This window comes from Dromaius novaehollandiae, chromosome 5, assembly GCF_036370855.1.
Source record: "Dromaius novaehollandiae isolate bDroNov1 chromosome 5, bDroNov1.hap1, whole genome shotgun sequence".
Taxonomy (NCBI): domain Eukaryota; kingdom Metazoa; phylum Chordata; class Aves; order Casuariiformes; family Dromaiidae; genus Dromaius; species Dromaius novaehollandiae.
The window spans coordinates 66,809,658-66,827,375 of NC_088102.1; the positions used below are offsets into that span (position 1 = coordinate 66,809,658).

The following is a 17,718-nucleotide window of genomic DNA, read 5'->3' on the forward strand; positions in this document are numbered from 1 at the left end:
ATGGAGCTTCTGTTACCTGAAGCTGGCAACACTATTAGCTTAGACACCAGTATCCACTAAAAGATGGCTTTCGTGCTAAAAGAAATACTGCAATTACTAGTGGGTTAGCAAGAAGAAATCAGATCTTAAGCTGGATAGGTTATTTCTTTTAAAGCTGTATGCAGACTAAATGCATATGTAAATACAAACTGTAGCTGTATCGGGGAAGGAAGTGCACGCTCATGGATTGGAAGCCTGTCCTGCTCTTGGCTGCATTGACAGAGTGCATCGAAACAGCTGAGGTAAAGGTTGAGACTTTCCTTCAGTAGATTAAAAAGCTCTAAATGGAGAACAGGAGCTCTGAAGGCACCATAAATAACGCACTTCGAAATGTCCCACTTGCCTGAAGGCACAAAGGAGGAACTGGACAGGCTTAGTCTGGGAACCAAAGAACTGAAGGAGTAACTTGTTTCTTGCAAAACAGGAAAGGATGAAACCCACTCCTTATGAATGCTATGGAATTAAATATGTTAAAAGAGGATTATTCAGAAAACTTTCAGAATATAGTGTATGCTGATTTTTTTTTTTTTTTTTTTTTTTGATGCTGATGTGTCAGCAGGTCTTGGCAGGCTGTGGGGAAAAAAAACACAGTGCCTATAGAATTTTAAGGTTGTCACAGATCAGTAATCTGTCAAGGTCTGTTATAGTCATTCAAAAACAACCCCATCTCTTCTTTCATCTTAAGGATTCTCCTAGTTCAATCTATTTGTCAGCTTTTCTTCCCTTTCGTATTTGTTCTGTAAAACAAGACACTGCTGCCACGATGCTTCAGTGCAGCTCCACCAAGGTTAGGCCCTCACAGCAGAGCTTCTCCAGATACATCATAAAGTCACCACATGGCAATGCACTGCCACAGAGAAAAGTGCCATGTAACACAATGCTGAGGACCCCACGTAGAGGTGAGACTTTTAACCATTTCTCCTGGTTGCTTTACAAGATATGGGCAGAACTCTGCAAAAATCAAGTCCTTCCAGGCGGGTGTCAATTCAGTTGGCCAAATCCTCTATGGATATAAATTGTCATAGTTCCATGAAGATCATCCGGAAAATGATACCATGGTTGGCAAGCTGCTAAGGTAACAAGTATAGCACGGGGCAATGCCAGGTAACGTTGGCTGTGGATCTGGTCCATTAGCTGTACTGGTAGTATCGGCTCATGTGAACATATTTGCGGCTCTGGTAAACCTGGAAAAAATGACATTTCCATGGGTTTGATGAGAAATGAAACACTTGATGCTTTGGTCTCAAATTTTCTGCTGCGTTCCACAAGAAACAGAGGACAATGTTTCACAAATGGCCTTTTCTTTTTTTCCTCCTTTGAGGGCAAATGTAGGAAAATCTGTTATCTGTGGAATTTCAGCGTTTTCTTTCTTTAAACGCAAAACGCCAAAACCACCAGAAATAACGTTCTCCTGGCAAATGTAAGATTTAACTCTGCCCTAAACCGAAAATGCATACTGATCACTATTCATCATTCTGCTCCCCTTATGAATCTATCCCATACATCTCCAGAAGCCTTACGATGGCAGTCAAAATCCAAGGAATGCAGACCAAACAGCTGGAAGAAGCTCCTTCTTCCTTTGAATCAGGTATTCCCCATGTCAGTGTTCAGAACTGTTCTCCCCCAGAACAGAACGGAAACTCTTCACTGCTCTCCAGTCTCCCAGGCATCCAGGAACTTGGATGTGGGTTAAGATAACATTTCCTGCCAGATTTGTGAGGATACTGTAAGTCCTTTCCAAGTTACAAACACACGCATGCAACCTGAAGTCCAAAGCACAACTCCACAGAGCCTGCATTATTTGCGGAGTCCTCGACCTACCACACCTCTACCAGGCTGCGGGAGAAGACTCCAAAGGATGATGCTCTAGTCTTGGGGAGGGTAATAGCATCAAAGCAAGGCAGGCAGAGGCTCAGATGAGAAACCAACTGTGCATGTAAAGACTGCAAAGCCTCTGACTCTCTACAGATCTCAAGGAAATCCAGAATGGGAGAAGCTGTTCCTCTCAATTTAGTGGTGGGCACCTTCAAAGGGCATGTGTGCTACAGCTTTCTCCAGCTAAGGCTTCCACCAGCAGTGTTTTTCTCTGTCCCTCTATTTCAAAGTAAAACAGAAACGAGGTACCTCCCTAGAAGGAGGCTAGGTTGATTAGGGCCTTCTTCCTCTCTATGTTTATTCCTACAGATACCAATGCAGCCCCGCACACAGCTCAAACCTCAAGGAAGGGCCGCAAACATCATTACAGGTGCATCCCGTATCACCACTATTTACCCCAGGGAGCTCCGAAAGCGGTTCTCCCTGGAGGCCTGGCTGCAGCAGATCCTGTGGGTATGTCTGCCCCGCATAACACGATACCACGCTGGGCTGCCAGACCTACCTCGTTCAGAGTATAGTAGCTCAGCACGGCACTGCATTACTACACTTATTCTCTGGGCCCTAGCACATTCACAGGAGGCTGGAGACTTTCTGCATTGCACTGGCCTCACTTTGCATTCTTGGTGCCTGGCACCAGCTGAGGATAGATCTATGCATCACTTCACTCTCTTCTCCCTGCGCTTGTTCCTAAGCTAACCCCAAACACCTTGTGCTGGAAACTGTGGCAGATGACGCAGCTAGTTACCTGTGACAGAGGACCCTTATTTTTGGGGCTAGAGGTGGGTTGAATATGAATCTGCCAGCTCATCTGTACAACATGCTGGTGGCAGATGGTATATAAACATGTGTCGTCTTATTACTCAAGAAGGAAAAACAGTTGGGAAAGCAAAAGTTTCTTCATTTTTTTGCAAAAATTTAAGTTAATGAATGAAAAAAATCAACAGACTTCTGAAATTCTTTTTGATAAACAGGATTTTTTTTTTTAAACAGGAACTTGGCAGGGCTGAATGCTGCTACTTTTCATTAGGACAAGATGATGGTATGGCAGGAATGCAGGATAGAGGGGTGCAGATGTGTGAAAGCATTTAGGAAAAGACCCAGGGATTAGAGAAGTGCCTGTTCCTAAAATGGGTTGATCTGAGGTAAAGGAAACCTTTGGGATAGGAAGATAGTAAACCTCCCCCCTCCCCCTTTTTATAGTGGATATAAACAGTTTTACAGTATTTCCACCAAAAAGAAAAAAAAAAGAAAGGGTTTCTGAAACACACACATGTTCCCCATTAATTAGGAGAACTGCTGTTAACAACACGTTGCGCCGGAGTTGCCAAGAACTGTCAGACGCAGGACAGGGAAGCCCACGGAGGAGGCCCTGCCGCGTCCCGGGGGGGCCGGCCGGCCAACGACCGAGCCCCGGCTCCGGGACGGGGTCAGCCTCCCGCTGCCACCGGGTGCCCCAGGCGCGGTGGCAGGCCGGGCTGGGGGCGAGGGCAAGCGCCCGGGCAGCCCCTACGTGAATTCCTTCCCCCTTGCCACCCCCTCCGGCTACAAACATTTTCCACAGAAATCCTGGCTATGTTCGCTTTTGGTTGAGACTTTGGGACTATTTTTGGATTTTTTAAAACATGCTTGGGGAGGCGCCTTCTACTCTTATTCACATAAAGGATCTTTATTTTTAATGTATTGAAGGACATTAAAGAGGAGGGGAGCCAGGGCAAGGGGAGACCTGGCTTATGCTTTGATTCAACTGTAAAAACACAACAACACAAAGCTACACCCAAGCTGCCTTTTCCCCTTAGCAGGCTCCAAATGGGTATTTTGCTGCTGCACAGGGCCCACCCCTAGCATCATGGCTGTCTCCAGCATGGCCATCGCTGGGGCAGAGCGGAGAGCTCTAGTTTTTCAGCATCTCTCACCTTCACACCTTCGTGCAGCCGCTGCACGGGCTGGGAGCGGCTTCGACCTTCTCCGTAGCAAATCCCCCTTCTCGACTCCCTCCTGAGCCAAACCTTCCCCTGCGGTGCCCTGAACGCCGAGCCGGGATTTCCCGCTGGACACGGCCAGGCTTGCACGCTGCTATGCACACACAGCACTGACTCACGTCAGGATGGAAAGGGGGGTCCTGAGCTATTTTTCCCTCTTTAAACCAGTGTAGGAAATAATGTTGCAACAGTGCAGCGAAGTTCAACGCAGGACCTTACAGGAGAGGAAGATTATCATATTGTAAAATAAAAACTGCCCCCCATACTCACAGGCATCGAGATGTGTGCAGGCAGCCGGTCCAGCAGCAGGCACCAGGACGCTCGTCTCCAGGTGGCCAGCCCAGGATTCCTCGCAGGGACGCGGAGGATGAGAGACGCCAGCTATCGAGGTCTACTCACGTCTCCTGGATTCTTCCAAGCTTGGTGATGATGTGCTTGTTTTGGATGTGCCTCTTTGTACTCTTTAGGAGCTGACAGGGATTAGCCTCTCCATCCTGTCCCACCTCGGTGAGTCATCCAAATTTACTCACTTTCCTTTGTCTCCTGATCTGGGCATCCTGAGAAGCTGCACGTAGATGTGCTGCGATCTTGATGGCCTGCTAAATCTAGGGGCCACTCCGACAGTCCTTCTTCTGCTGCCTCTGCACCATATGCCCCCTTCGGCCTCGCTCCCACCAAAAGTGAGGACTTCGACAATGAGTCTCCATCAGGAGTAGTCAGAAAGGGGAAGGCGGAAAGCCCTGACCCTTCCAACAAGACCCTGCAGACGCCCACGAGCCAGTATCATTTCTTTACAAACCCCTGTCCTCCGCAGTGCTGGGATACAGGGCTCTGCATCTGTGAACCTATGTTTCACAAGCGGGGCCAAGCAAAATATCTAGAGCACAACCCACTCATCTGTGGTGAAAATTTTGGATCTTGGGACACTTTGCAGTTCTGACCCATCCTTTCGAACGCCAAAAACGTTGCTGTTGAGAACTGTAACCCTGAGGTTTTGCGAGGCTTTACAGCTGTAATGACGCATGCGTTTTTATGCCAAAAAACACCACTTTGTAAACTAAATAGATACACACCATCATCTAACAAATATCACGTGCGTAATCCTTGTAGCGGTTACCCAAAGCATCACTGACAGTACTTGTTCTTGGAAGGAAAGTCTTTTCAGATGCTCAGCAAAACGCTCTGGTCTGAATTTTCAAAACTTGTTAGTGATATTAGTGGATTCACTGTTTTACATCCAAAGTGGGGACATCTGTAAGGACTTCATTTTCAGGTTATGCTCAGAATGTCTTTCTGCTAATAGCTTCCTTCTTGGTATCTTGAACTAAGAGCAGAAAAAAACAGACATATCTGGAATCCTGAATGACTAGAGCAGACCAGACATTTTTTCCAGGGTGAAAGTCAACCTGATCCTTTGGATAGGGTGAACATAGGACTCCTGGATCCTGGTGCGTGTTGCGAGAGCTCCTCTGATCACCCAACCTGATCCATGTGAAACGAAGGGAGCATTCAAGCTGGACTCCTAAAAGGAATCATAAGACTGTTTTGCAGAATATATACTAAGGCTTTCACTTAAAATATTTCAGTTTAGGACCATTTATTTTTTGCAAAATATAAAGAATTTCTGTAGAAAGCAGATTTTTTTTTCTTAAATACACACAATCCTTTCATTTAAAACCCATCTTTTGGGCAGGGGAAGCAGTCTATATGAAAACTTTCAAATATGTCTTCAAATACCTCTACTAATGACATTTGAAAATTCAACTTACCATTTGGGACACGTCGCAAGAATCAACGATAGTAACAGTTTGACGCCTGTCTTGTTTCAATCTACGCGGCGGGGGGGAGGGAGGTTTGGCAGAAAGCACTATTGTCATGTGGGAGTCTCAGAAATGAGTTGTCTCCTGGCTAATATTCCTCCACCGCAATGGCAGATCAAACAGGCTAGTAGTCACGGCAACAGCCCCGAATCCTTAACTATCGCTATGGTTATTTCACATCATGTCAGGGCTACCCCACTTCACATTGCTATCACTCAAGACATTATTTCATAGTGATTTCATTAAACTAGTGCAATTTGATATATGAATACATACAGGATACACCCACATTAGTTTTAACAGGGATCATGACTGCACTTCTGCCTGTAAATGAGGAGAGCCAAGCTAAAACAACGTCACAGTTTTAAAATAAATATGCAGAGACGGACAGAGCGTTTAGTGGCACGACAGCTGTGTAACTTCTTTATCTCACCAAGCAAGGGCATTGGGAAGACAGTGGGGCTACAGCACCCTAACCCCACACCTCTCCCGTCTGCCGCAATGAGGGCAGGTATCGCCACTGAGACGCCAGTGAGAATACTGCCTGCCAAGATGAGGAGCAGCAGCAGGAGTCTGTCTCTGACCCCCCCATCCCAAACACGCATACGCTCTTTTAAAAAACCAACAGCTTCCTAAGTATCAAAATTTGGCTTAATCATCGCTTAAGAACCCTTCCTGGCGAGAAAAGCATAGTCTGAACAGACAGTGCAAACCAGCGGCAGAGATGCACAGAGGCCCTGGACGATGAAGTGACTGGCCAAAGATGGAGAAGAGCACGGGACAAAACCACAAAAAGAGCCCAGGTTTCCAGCCTAACGGTTTGGTGTTGATCTGCTGCAGTCCTAGCACTGTCTCATATCTGAGCAAGATGGCAAATCAAAGACACTTCCACACAGCCTTTTTTGGGTGATGTTTCCAACCAGAATTTGCTTTCCTTCCTGCCATCACCGATGCCCACAAATATCACGACACTGCTGGGCTGGTGCTTTGTGCCAGCACTGCTCAGCTGATCAGGGATGGGACATTCCTGGTTTGCCTCCTGCGTCCATTTTTATTACTGTTTATTACTCTTTCTTTAAAAGCCTAGATCAGGTTTCCGAGAGCAAACCTTTGGATTGCCAGGTCCCCCTCCAGTGTCAAATTACATAATTTGACTGTAATATTTGAGCCTGCTCTGACTGAGAAATAGCACAAAGCGATCAGCAATTTCAAAACAGGAGGAACCAGACCCATGTTTCAGAGAATTGAATAATGACGGATTCTGCAAAGTCAGACCCTTTAAAGTGTTTCTGGTTTCAGAAATATTTAAAAAAACAATGTTTCTACTGCTTTCCAGAGTTATCTAAATTCCTTCAAAAACTCAGTCAAGGTCAGAGAAGGAAAACAATGTTATTCTAATTGAACAAAGCATTAAGATTTTTTATTACAAGATTGGAATTATGGTTGCAAAGAAGATCTGGAAAATCAGAAGACTCGAGCTTAGGGTTTATCTTGTATTAAGTTCCTGCTCTTGTGTCACTTAGGGCTTTTTCTGAGCTATTCCTTCACTGTAGAGGTGTTTCAAAGCAGTTGTCAAAAACCCCTGTTGTTACTTTACTTCTATAGGAGACCCCATTTGATTCTGCAGCCTTGTTTTAGCAGTTTGTTATCTGCGAGAACATGGGTCTATGAGAATCCACAGGGAGGTAGGGGTTTTGGGTTTTTTTTTTTTTATTTTTTTTTTAACCTAAGCTCACCTTTTCCCTTAGGGAAGCTGCAGAAATTGCAGCTAGCAGCTCTCATTATAAATATCATATTAATCATATGCCTTAGGACTTTTCCCTGTGTGCAAACAACTTCATTTCAGTTGCAACTACCATTGTATCACTGACAATAGCTTTTACATAGATCCAAAATTTTAAAGCTCACAGTGGCACAGTGTGGATTCTTGCCTGTTTATCTGTTTGATCAATCCAAACAACTATCTCATCCAGGATGTTTTCAAAATGCTGATTTTAGGTGACGAGGACTGTCGGGTTTTTGGTATTGCTTGCCCTTCTTTCCCCAGGCTGTCTAACAGCCCTCCCTGCTCCTTAGCGAAGATGTTAATTCAGAGCAGGGCTGGCAGCCGCCCCGCGACGCCCCAGGGGGTTCCTCCGAGCAGTATGCAGGCAGTCATTAGTCTTTGACTAGAGTCTGTCAGCCAGGCCAAGTTCCTCATCCCTCGTCTGAGCCAAATGGATATGCCACATCATGCCAAGTCATGCCATAAAATAACAGTAGGAACGACTTACATTTTAAATCCCTAAGGGCGGCTACCACATCAGACCGCCGGATTAGAAAACGGCCACTGAAACATAAGGAACGGCACTTCCGCGGCTCTCTTGCCTGCACAGGAATGAAACAGTTTTAACACTCACCGATAGAAGAACAAAAGAAGTGCTTGAGCCAGGCTCAACGCACACAAAACACACATTTTCAGCACCTAACCGAAGCACCTGGTTTCGGACCTCGTGCAAGTAGGAGAGGCAATGTCCTGCCTCAGCTGTCAGGACGCGAGACAGCTACAGCCCAGGTTAGTCTGGATCTCAGGTGGGATGAGTCACCTTCTAGGGTGCCCGTCCCTTTTCAATGGCTATAGGGACCCTTGACCATTTTGGGTCAGGGGGATTAATCTGGGCTGAATGTGTACCAATTAGAGCACTAGGCATCTTAATATACTGGAAAAATGACTTGCAGTTAGCACAAGGATATGCCACATAACTTCCATGCGCCACTACTATGAGCAGCACGCCACAAAAAGACATAGCCATTATAAAAAGGAATACATGACAGTAAGAGAAAAAAAGAAAAGAAATAAAACTTGGAATAAAGGAAATACAATAAAATTATATTTCCCCCCCAAAATTGAAATATCTTTCTATATTTTTTGATGGGAAATTTTCTCAAAGTCTGAAGGCTTTCAAAAGCAAAAGGGGTATTCTTGAAAAGGGATTTTCTAGTAGCAAACAGTTTCTATAAAATTGTGTACATAGCTCTCCCAGGGATCAGCATGATTCAGTGCTGTTGGAAATGTTTAGTAGTTATCTGCAGTGAGATGGCAATATTTGGGTTATTTAGACTTCTTAGGAATATGGATCATTACAAATAGCTCATTATGGAGTATATAAAATGAGGTGGTAACTGGCTAACTTGACAACAAATTATTTTCACTACACACAAGTGCAAGACAATCTATATTGGAAAATGATAAATTAAACCATTCATATACCCTGAATTCAGCGTAATCTCTCAAGGGGGAAAAATCTAGGTTAAATAATGGGCAACTAAACAAAGACATATGTTCAATGTGCATCACAGATCAGAAAAGCAATGAGATGTTGGAAATCCTACAACAATAGCTTTTCTCAAGCTAGAGCTGCCAGCTGAAATTGAGAAATTCAGACACTTCTTTTTCCCTGATAAATTCCCCCAAGGATGCATCGCTCCTTCCACTCCATTTAGGTACCAGTAATTATTAATACCGCAGGGCACCGCAGGAAGAGTCGCTTTAGTTTCCGTAGCATCAGGCACAGCACTGGAAGTTCGTCCCAGCTCTCGGCACCTCACGCTGCAGCTCCGGTCGTCTGTCACAGGCTCTTCTGCAAAGTGCCAAATCCTTCTGGGTGAGAAAGTATGGGTTGGATGACGGAAAGCACCCAGACGACTTGTGCGTGCCACCTCTGCCGGGAAAGGGTGCCTTTGCAGCAGGAGGGTGCCTGTGGCCGTGGAGGCAGTACTGTACGCTAACGCTAGAGGCAGATGCAGCCCAGATTGCCGAGGGAGCAATGGGAGAGGTGGCTCCAAGTCACCCTGGGCCTCCTCCAAGAACAACCCAAGCTAAGGGAAAACCTCCCGTTTTTATCTCCGCTGCCTCTTGCCAGGTGTGACTCGGCGCTGCCTATCTGGCCGGAGGCGGCACGCTGGAGGCAGGCGGCCCTCGGGCACACCTGGGGACGCCCGCGGGGAGAGGCGGCCACGCGCGGGGGCAGCGCCGCGGTCGCCCGGAGCCAGCGCCGGGCTGCGTGCGTGGCTCTGGCCCGGCTCGCCGTCTGCGCGGGAGGGGGGCCAGCGGCGGGCGAGCCAAGCGCGAGCAGAGCCAAGCGCGAATGTTCTGGCAGCCCTTCCTGGCGGTCGGAGCGCAGTTATTTATCACTTTGTGCATTTTCCTTCTCATCTGTGTACAGCCGGCTCCAATGGCTCAGCTTGCGTTTTGCCTCCCGGAGCCAAGCCAGTCCCTTGGCTGCGCTCTGCCTTGGCTGCCCATTCACGCCTTCTGTCTCCTCCAGTCCTGCCTGGAGCAGAGCAGCATCCCAAACGCAGAGGGGGGGGCGTCCGCAGCCAAAAGAGAGACCGAAGCGTCAGCAACACACGCCGACGGCGAGGAGCGCACCTCTGCCGTGAACGAGCGAACGCCGCTCCGCCGCTTGCTCCGTCCAGACCCGTGCCCGTTCGCTCCGGCGCTCCCAGCCCGCTGCTGCTGCAGAGCTCCAGCGCCTGCCGACGGCTACGTTTCCTTGCATTTATTTTGGGGATTGTGCATTCGCGCTGAATCTTCCAAATTGGTGAATGCAACATCAGTGAATTCACAGCAACTTTTTCCAGTTCTATGCACTCTTTTCCATACTGCTGACTGTATTTTGCCAAAACGTCTAACACGGGTGTCTAAAACAGGCTTGAAAAGGATACCAACTGCAGTCAGCTGCTTATAAGGCTCCCTTTTGTTCTTGGTAAGGGCATACCATACACCACAGAGCACTGGATACAATAAAAATAAACTCATACTAACTCTATTAAGTCTCACCTCATCAAAGATCCAGACCATATTCTGTTCTAGGTTACAGGACTTTGCCTACCTAGACAGGCCCTGAATTCAGCTGTCATTCCTCTCCTCCTTACGGAGTCCCTCACATAGTTTTGTCTGGGGCTGATAAATTCAGCGGCAAAGCCCTCTGGAATAAGTCTGCACTTGACCTCACCAAGCTTTGGACAACAGACCTAAAGATGTATGTTTTTCTACTGCATGTGGCATTCTAGTGGTTGGGAAATGACTCTTACCTATGCAAAGCCCAGTCTGGCCTACCTTTCTCCATCCAGCCTGGTCTCAATAGGGCAAAACCTCCCACTGTTTTGATCCAGCATTTTTTTCTGATTGAGGGCTATGATTCTGAATAAAGCTGGGCTGACGGGGGCACCTGGTTTGTAGTGGCTTCCCAGAAGCACTCACGACAACAAAGTGTGTTGAACAGCAACTTCCCATCAGGAGCTCCTGTTTGCACATCCTGAGAACTTTCCAAAATTGGGCTGCAACTTCTCAGATTTGGTCTCTGCCTGAAGGTAGAAGAGGAAGTTGAGTAAAATCCCTTCAGACCTTCTGAAATGAGGAGAGAATGAAAAATTGTGTTTTCTTACTGTAATAAAAGTTCCAACCATTTTTTTCTCTGTAAAAGGCCACATCAAATTGCTTGAAATCTGAAGCTTGGTGTGGGTATAGCTCTCACTACAGGCCAGATCCAAAGCAAGCAGAGGTCAACAACTTCACTTTCCTTCATTTTGCCCGGCTTTGAAGAAGATCCTGCAGGTAGATAAACAATTTGTAGAAAAAATCTTTTGGAATAGTTCTGCCTATTTTCTACTTGGGAGTTGCCTGGGAACAGGCTCAGATTGTTTGCAATGTATCTAGGGTTTGAATGTATTCACCAAAGCCCAGCTTTGCTCCATCCTCCTCAATTTTTATTTTAGAACCTTGCTCCATGAATAATCTCTTCGAAGAAAATATCCGTGAGCAGATGAAAGGACTTCTTTAGGTAAAGAAGTTGCTACTAAATCATTTCTACACAGGTTTTCTTTTTTTTTTTTTTAATAGGTGGGTCACAAGCAGATGATTTGTCAGTATTATGCATCTTTTCTTGGACACCACCGTGTATCTGAGGTCCTGAAAGCTGTTCTCCTTTCAGCACCTTGCAAGGTAGAATGCTCCCAGGTGGGGAGTTGAGACGTAGCACTGCTGACTTCCCACTGAGCAAAGTCTTTGGTGGGGCAGAGAACTGAACTCCACATCTCCCTGCACTGTCCCAGCCACTGACCATCTGTTCTTTTGCAATTGGACCTCCAAGGTCTTTCTCTGGTCCCACAGCTTTATTAAATTCTATTTTAAGTTGCTTCGTTCTATTTTTTCACTGGAGGAGTATTTAGAAAAACAAACAAAACGTATTACCAATGTGAATATTCACAATTAATACACGACTCTCAAACAGGAAGGTCATTTCTTGGGGAGGGAGACTGGTGTTATTTTGAATGAAGGAAAGAGTGCAAAGATCTTGCAAGAGTTGCTGTAAATGGGTTGTTATGGTGAACATTCCTGTCAACAAGTTCATTAGCTCAGAGAACCATGAGTGAACAGAGACCAAAAAATGTGTTTAAAAATTCAAGAACAGATTAATAGACAACATTTTGCAATCTTCATCTAGCTCTGCTTCTCACTGAGAATTCATAACTTTACTCCAGGCCAGATTCAGAGTCTTACTCATGCGGAGCAGCACCATGTTTTATGAGTAACCCCAGTGATATTTAGGGCTGTCTTCTGGAATAAGATTGGAATCGAAGCAATAGAGTGGGAGGCATGGGCTGAATCACCTTGACTAATAAGTGTAAGGTTATTGTTTTTTATAAGTGTATATATAAATAAACATAACAGGAATACTGAGAGATGTCTGGATTGATAGGCATGTGAGGGAATTTATAAACATCTTTGTGTAACATACAGCAGACTCCTCTTTTAAAAGGAGGAGGAGACAACACCCAGAAGTTAACATCAGGAAAAGAGCAATTCACACCTTCAGAAACAATAGGGGATCAGGCCATTTTGCGGGTTTTTTACTCTCAACAGTTCTGGCTGCCTTCTGTAATATTACATAAGGTCTAGGCTGCTCTTCATAGAAGTGATGAAGTTTTTGGAATTGCCTAAACGTCTTGAAAGCATATGGTCCATTCTCCAAAATAACGGAGGTCCTTGGGATTCTAAATCCCATTGAACTTCAGCATTTCTAGGAATGTTCTCATTAGCTTTTAAATCAGTAAGCATTTTTCGGTTTGTTATGATCCCCCCATTTCATTTTCTCTCAGGACTCCAGCCATCACAATACAGATCAATATTAAAATCATCAAAACATGGTATTAAAACCAAAAGCACAATTGTACTCCATTGCTCTGTAAAAATGCCTGCAAGACCCATTGTGGATGACTGACATTACCAGTAATGGAGGAAGGAACCAATTCAAAACTGACTGATGTAAAGGAAAGTCCACTCATTTCTATGGACTTCAATGGGGCTTGGATCAGGCTCTGGAAGAATAAGGATGACATAAAAATAACATGACGTTTGCCAGATTCACCAATATGCTCTGATGTTTTGCCCGGCCCAGTGATGCAAAGCAGATGGAGTGTACTGACAAACCTGGCCCACTTCAATCAGTTATTCTGTCTCTCATATTAGTTTTCATCATGCATTTTTTTCATGGCATAAATACATTTATCTCATTAGTGCTTCTGCTGCAGTATTTCAAAAAAAAAAAAAAAGGTCACCACTTTCTAGCTTTATCGGAGAAAAAGTTTCCATATTTTAATCACCTGGTCACTACCAATTTTCAGTGGGGTTTCTAAGATGCTTATTTAGCCGGTCTCTGAGTTTTGCTGTGCTTATGTGAGGCTTGCACTTAATTGGGTTTATCTGTCTTTATCTGATGCATTACTTTAGCCCAAACAAATTTCACAGTTTTACAGTTTCACAGTTGCACCCTTAAATAAGGCATTAAGGCACTGATTTTGCAAAGTACTTAAGTCTACCTTTAAATGTACGCACATGCTTAAATCATATCAAAGCTATCTCAGATAAATGTTTATACATTTTCCTGAATCTGTGCCAGAAGATGCATTTAGAAGAAAATTACCCCGCTCAGTCTCTATACTCTCCTACCTATTGCTACAGAAAAAGGGGCTAAATCCACTGGGGAATATTTATATATGAAGTATTTGTGCACTTTGTACCTCAGAAAACAGAAACGGCACTGCCCTGTCTAACTACATGTCAGTAACAAGGACCTAACACAGGCTGAGGTTTAGTATAAGTGATTATTATAAATATAGGCATTAATACACATTAAATTTGCTGAATGAATGGGAACTTAAGTAGATTGGATGATGTCCCTCAAAATGAAATAATCTATACTTGGCTAGTATATCATGTCTTCCAAGACGTTTTTTGCTTGACTCTGCACATACTCTTCATTGCAGAAATAACTTGGGTGATTGCTGCCTGGCCCTAACCTCAAGCTGGCTAACCCAGGAGAGCGTGCTAGTACTGAAAGGCTGTATTTGAGTTTCCACGGCCCCCATCTTTACAATAATATCCCAAACCACCTGGATAATGGCTCTGCTGCTCAGAGCTAGTTAGCTGGCCCAAGGACCCGACTGCATTTGTACCACGCGAGGCTGAGGGGGTCTGTGGTCCAAGAGCCGTCCCGCACTGCACGGGCGTTTCTAGCGTGCGTCCTGTGTGTCGTTCAGCTGCACTGAGCTGGAGGTGGCCTGGCATGTCTCCTCCCGGGAGTGACGGCGTGCTGCCAACTACAGCAAAGACCGTTCACAGACTTTGGCCCGCAGTGGCACATACGTGGCTGCACCTGAACACACGAAAGGCTAAGGGGACAGCATACAAATACATGGGCCTAGGGCATGAGATCAGGCACCACACTGGAGCAAAAGCTTTGGTTAACTCTTAAGTGAATATCTACTTTATGATGATTATTCTTATTTTAAACATCCACACTGGACTACATGCAGAAGGACACTAAGATGGGACACACCACACAATTCTTCAACAAATAACTTAGAGTGAAATTCTAGTCCTAGCTGCATTAAAAGTCCTGCTGATTTACACAGGCAAAGTTTTCACTCTTCATACCCAAATTCTCCCCGTAAAGAAAGATTATAATACTTGTCATATCTCACTTGTCATCTCTCTAGACTGTAAACTGATTCGAGGCAGGAACTGTCTCTTTATGACTACAACAGCTCCACCACAGTCGAGTCCTAGTCATGACTGAAACGTTACACGTAATAACTCTTCCTCCTTCAGATTGAACTGCAATTTTGCCCTGTCTAATTTCATCCTATTGCTCCTACCATTACAGCATTTGGCCATACTTCCTCTCCCCTGCATTCTGTTTATTTGTAGAAAGGAAGAAATGTCACAGGACAATGGTTTTCTGTCAAGATATTGCTGGAAACCAAACAGTGAGACAAAGCTGAGATGTTTATTTTCCTGTTGGGACCCAGTGATGCTGAGCTCATGTCCGATCACAGTGCATTATCACATCTAGACCCAGGCAATCAGTGGGATTCCAGTTCCCAAGTCTTTAAGGCAGGTTTGAAAACCCCAGTCTTGGATATTTCATATGAGATGTGATGTTGGTGCAGTGAATAAACACTTGACATCCAATAGAGCTCCCTTTAATAGACCTGCAGCGAGTCCAAGCCTGTTTCCCTTCGCTACCTCAATGAGCAGACCACAGGTACAGGATCAGGATGCAATGCCTCCCTGTAAGCTAACTGCACAGTCACCAAACCCAAGGGCTCACCAGTTCTGAGGGATGCGTGATCCATCCACGAGAGTGGTCTCCCATCTGATCAGCAGCAGAAATCTCTTCCGGACTCCAGTGCGCCTGGTCCCACTCTTGGGCACTGTAAAGGAACAAGAAAAGCTTCAGAAAAACACCTGCACACCAGAAATGGTCTATGCTGAGTTGGTCATTCAGTTTGAAAGCAATTCCTTGGCCCCAGCCACTTCATTGACTCCTGCCTCACACAATGGCCAAATCATATTTATTTATCTTGTTTACTTTTGGAGGCTGAATATATTTTACAAGTGTTGCACGACCTTGGGTGAAGCAGCCTCCTCCAAGGCTCCCCATCCAGACAAGCCTATAAAACAACCGTCTGCAGTTTCCATGAAGACTCCGCTCAGCAGCAAGAAAAGCACTATCAAGAGATTATTCAAAAGCTCTCAGAAACAGCCACTGGGGTAGAGTTAACAGGCTGTGATGTCAAGACTGTAAAACATGTTTGATGGAGCATTTTACAGTGCTTTAAATTTGGAATTCTTTGGAGAGTGTCTGAGGATTTTCAAGAAACAAACACAACCCTCTTCCCCCATGCGCACATACATACACACAAAAAGCTCCTTCATCACACAGGGAGTCTGCATCCCGAGGCTCTGACCTCAGCTCACTCCTCAACTTTATCAATCATGTTATATAACCAGTGCAGACTGAGCAGCATTTGGAAAGTGGGCTGGGTTTGTTTTTCTTTTTTTTTTTCTTTCTTTCTTTCTTTTTATTTTCATCTAGGGTATTCAAGGAAGAAAGTCTGTAGCTGGGATGTGGCTTGGGAAGGATCTAAAGAGAGCTCTTAACTCTCTAAAATGAGGTGCTGTGGCGGCATCTTAATTGGAGATTCAGAGTGCCATTCCCCGGGGTAGATTCTCAGAATATTTTGAGGTTGTTTCTTTGGAAGTGTATAATAAAAAGGTATTTTTGCTGCTTCACAGATTCTTCACATCCTTGGTTCTCAGTAATCAAATGAGAGCTAAACCACCAGGCAGGATAAAACCCCAAAGTCCAAGTTACAATAGCATGAACGCGCAAGATGCTCAATGTCAGCAACTCAGCGTAACTCTGCTGCAGTCGTGGCCTTTCTGAGGCATTTTTGCCACCTCTGACTCCATGAAGTTACTAAAACCAAAACTAAAACTCCGCTCTGCTTGCTGGAGGAGCCAGCAACCAAATATCCATTCTTTGTCCTGTGACATCTTCACAAAAAAAATACATTGCCTAAACACAAGAGATGTTTTGACTGATTTCACAGCCCACCCTCAGTTAAGTTTTCCCCTGCACATCAATTCACAGCCACTCTTAAGTCTTCCTGATCCTCATAAATCAACTTTCTCTGCACTCCATGTTTGTGTATTGGTACAAAGTTTCCTACACACTAGTGCTTGCATTATTCAAAAAAGACACTTCGCTTTAAATCCATGCTTGATCCTTGTCAATGGCAAGGAAACTAATTGCATCTCAGTGTTTAATACCTTATTAGCAGCTTTTCTGAATCACAGATCTGCTTTACCTCGAGCAAAGCGCTTAGGTTTTTAATCTGGTGGCAATTGCCTCAACTGATGTACGGCTGTATTTAAACCTACCGCAGGTTGATTTCCCCACTCAGCTCAATTTACTACACATTAACATGCAAATTAACAGCCGACACTTAGGAATGTGCTCTTTGGATAAAGCAACGTTAGCTGCTCAGTAAAGCCACCGCTATTACTGTCAGTAAGCGCCCTGGGACTGATGCACGCTGCTGAGCAACACAAACCTCTAGCAATCCTGCTTATATCTTGTAGTTTATTATACAGTTACAGATATGTGACTATTTCAGACAAAACAAAATCAGAGCCAAACCTTCACTTAAAGTGCCTCCTCAAATCCAAATCTTTATTATGAGTCAAAAAAGTTTGACAAATTCCATTGATTTTAAACACATTCTTTGTTACTTCCTCTCAGCTGGGAGCAGACACACAAAGGGAAAAGATCTTCTGATATTCTTTGCAGCCTGACTTAAGTTGCTCTTAAAAGATTTCCAATTTCCATTCTGGATCAAAGACGTGTTTTATTTGTGAGCCATCAGCAGGGACAGAACCCAAGACTTCAAGCAATAAAAACCCCAGGGTTGGATTTTTTTGCTATTGGAGTTAATGGGCTAAAATATGGGGTAAATTCCTTTAGATTCCTTTAGGTGCTAGAAATGAGACTCTTCACAGACCAATGATTATGGGGGAACTTGACATGTGACTAATAAATTAGATCACTATATTACATCAGTCCTCCTTTTTAACACATGGGCTTTCCACTTAGGTTACAGGGAGCGGTCAAGAA

At 44.7% G+C, this 17,718-nt stretch overlaps 1 long non-coding RNA gene across 1 annotated transcript in view; it reads right to left on the reverse strand.

Annotated features, from left to right (window-relative positions):
* LOC135328537 (uncharacterized) overlaps window positions 1-17,718 on the reverse strand; it is a 209,936-nt gene that overhangs the window by 82,361 nt on the left and 109,857 nt on the right. The window contains exons 4-8 of the long non-coding RNA XR_010389535.1: window positions 15,370-15,472; window positions 11,144-11,306; window positions 10,927-11,062; window positions 7,987-8,080; window positions 4,164-5,415 (exon numbers count right to left, since the gene is read on the reverse strand). This is a non-coding gene — a long non-coding RNA (uncharacterized LOC135328537). The remainder of the gene's footprint in view (window positions 1-4,163; window positions 5,416-7,986; window positions 8,081-10,926; window positions 11,063-11,143; window positions 11,307-15,369; window positions 15,473-17,718) is intronic.